This window comes from Lactuca saligna, chromosome 8 (assembly GCF_052625555.1).
Source record: "Lactuca saligna cultivar CGN05327 chromosome 8, ASM5262555v1, whole genome shotgun sequence".
Taxonomy (NCBI): Eukaryota; Viridiplantae; Streptophyta; class Magnoliopsida; order Asterales; family Asteraceae; genus Lactuca; species Lactuca saligna.
In genome coordinates this window covers 248,547,628-248,551,155 of record NC_136424.1, presented here as the reverse complement: position 1 = coordinate 248,551,155, position 3,528 = coordinate 248,547,628, and positions in this window count along the sequence as shown.

The window sequence follows — 3,528 nt, the reverse complement described above, 5'->3', positions numbered from 1 at the left end:
TATCAATTTCCAATACACATCTTCTTATTCTCATTCTATCTTACTTATCAAAGCTTCTTCTATTATCATCTCTCCTCGTAAAGCAAGTCACTTGTGACTTAATCACTAAGCTAGATCTCACTTACTAACATGGTTTGAATGCATTCCATGTTATGAATCTGCTTTTGTGTATACTTGATATAACAATTTTTGTCATTTACATTTCTTTACATTTCCACATCTAACTCACTAACTTCTAATTCTTAATATTATTGTTGAGCTAACAGATCCTTAGATATTAACTATTCCTCTATTTACTTGTTCTAACATTTTGTTCAAGTGTGTCTGAAAGTTTCTCTTAACAATTGGTATCAGAGCCGTGGTGGTTGTCTTTTGAAAATCAGAACTTGGATTTTTCAAAAAGCCTTCTATACCACTGAAGCTCATTTCTAAACAAAAAATTTAACAAAAAAACATCAAAATGGCACAATCGTTATCATTGAATATCTCCGACAGTGTTGGTGGTTCTAATCGAGCCCCAATACTAGTTGCGAATGATTATCATCACTAGTCTCAAAGGATGGAAATATATCTCAGACGACTAGGTAGAGATGTCTGGAGATCCATAGAAGAAGGACCCCATGTCGCAGTCCTCACACCAGTCCAAACAGATAGGGCCACAACAAGGCTAGGTGGAGGTCAACCAACTTTGAACCATCCCATCAAAGATGATCTGGACAAGATAGAAAATGGTGTTATTGCCTTTTATGAGATCTCTTGTGGAGTTGCTCCTGACAACTTCGACATCATCATAAATTGCAAATCAGCAAAGGAGAGTTGGGATGTTCTCAAAAACTTGTACGACGGTTCACAGAAGGCTCAAGATAAGAAGCTCACTACCACACTCAGTGAATTCAACAACTTCAAAGCCCACTCTGGTGAAAGTTTGGAAGACTCTTTTAAGAGGTTTAACTTGATTGTCAAAAAAACTGTCCAATGCGGGAACCATCCGCATCAATCATGAAACAAATCTACAATTCCTTAATAGCTTGGGAAGGCACTGGACAACAGCCAAAATGATTGTAAAAGGTGACAGGAAGATTCACTCGTTATCCCTCTATAAGCTCTGTGGATAGTTGCAAGCTCAAGAGTCCACCGTACTCAAGGAATGCTCAAATTTCGGAGGACCACTCGCACTAGTAGCACAATCACCTCACACTCAAACCTATCCCAATTCATATGAGTCACCACCGCAGTCATATGAGGCTGACTCGGAATATGACGATGAAGAAGAGTTTCAGAATGCCATAGCTCTTATCAGTCAAAAATTCAATCGCTTATCACCCTCATTTCGCAAAAACCAACAATACAACTGACCACCTTTCAACCACAACTTTCAAAACAATCAATTTCTTTCACTGCAGCCTCAGCAAACATATTGTAAAGACATACTACCGCAGTCCCAATCAACTGACTTCGGTACCTCTTTAGAAGACAATAGTGACATTGTTATATGTCACAAGTGCAACAAAGAAAACCATTTTTCCAAGGATTGCAAGCCTGTGACAACCTGAAATTCGTTCCATCATATTTGTAACCCTTTTCAATAATATATTCGTCGTTTTCGATTTCGTTTCTGTTACATCGTTAAATTAAGTCATAATTGTGGGATTTCTATTATGACTTAATGATTGTCTAAACATGTTTAGAACTCATATTAACACTCCATATTAGTAATCAGAAACATTTTAGAATCAACCATATCAGGTTACAGCAACTTAATCGGGTGCGACCAAAAGCATCGTATAACCTCGGTATCGGTTAGAACTCCACCGTGTAAAAAACTTGGAACCTATTTAAAGTGGTTTAAGCTTCCATTTGAAGCTTTTGCTCTCTCTCACTAATCTCTCTCTCTCTCTCTCTCTAACCTCTCTCCTCCAATCCAAATTTCTAGTCCAAAAACATCAAATTTAAGCTCCAAATCACCAAGGTAACTTCCCTAACTCTTAGTATAGCATCTTAGACCTTCAAATCCGAGTTCAAACAATCATCTAGGACCATTTTCATTTGCTTACAGCCCTGGAACATGCTTGGGCAGTAAACACAAATATAAGGGGTTTTTGAGCCTTTAAACCCTTCCAATCGACCTTTGGAGCTTAGATATGGCTATATGACTTAATGTACTGGACTTACAACACCTTGAATCAAGTTTTTGGGGAGTAAACATGAGTTTATTGCCTAAGAACATGCTTGGGCTGTAAACTCACCTTCATGGAGAGTAAACTCATATTTGAGTGTTTAAAAGCCACTTAAACACACCAATGGCCTTGGATTAAATTCTAGAATCAACCACAATCGATTTAGGGGCCTTAAACTTGATGAAAACCACCCCTTGGAGAGTTCACGACTGTAAACCCCCCTAGATTGGGTTCCTGGGCTGTAAACTCACTTACACTAGCCAAATGATGCCCTAAAGTCATTCTAAGGCTTGTAAAATTGGTTTGAATCACATGTGATTGATCTAAGGCCACCAAATCATCAATATAATAGTTAAAAGCATTACATTTGAACTTTGAACATGAAACTTAGTACATCGTTTTGTCATCGGTAACACTCCACGGAGATATGCGTGTGGAGGATCGTCATTTGTAACAGGATCATTCTGTATTATTACTAGTAAATTTGTTATTCCTATAAATTGGACACACGTCCTCGTTGAACACTCCACAGAGATACGCGAGTGGAGGACCGCTACTATAACCATAATCTCTTAGATAGGGAGCATGACTTGAGTGTATAGATCTATACGGGGCTGACTACCCCACACCTGGCTGCTAGCTACAGCTGATATAAAAGGTTTAAGGGTGACGAAAGTCATAAAGTGAGATGGACTACTTATTTCCATATTTAGTCTATCGTATGGTTATGGAACTCGCAATTTGGATAACAGAGATTTACTTCTTAGTAATATTGGGTTAAGTAACTAGTTTACTTTGTATTTATTAGTTTTATATACGTGTTTAAAACTAATACATTTTCAGTGTACATCTTTTACATTACATTTTGGATTGGTGAACTAACACACACTTTACAAGGATAACTAGGTTTTCAATATACATCTTTTACATTAGGAAAATATGGGATTTGCCTCGGATAACAGTTGAACATAACCAGAACCATGTAACATAACAGATAACTAAACTTTACATATAAGAAAATATTGGATTTTCTTCGGTCGTAACATTTTCAGAAACCAAAAAGGAAAACTCGTACATTTTCAGAAAACAAAACCGCTTATGAACTCACCAGCTTTATGCTGATTTTTAAAATGCTTGTATTCTCAGGTTCACATTAGACAGGTACCTGATGATCCTTTTGTCGAAGACGGAGTGCGTAGAAGACACGTCTTGCTTTTGTTCATATATATACATATGTATCACACTTGTAAAACTTTACTTTTGAACAAATCTAAATTCAAATATGTAATGTAATGGTTATTTACCTTGCTTACTATGTGCATTGGATTTGATACTCAACATGGAGTCCGCT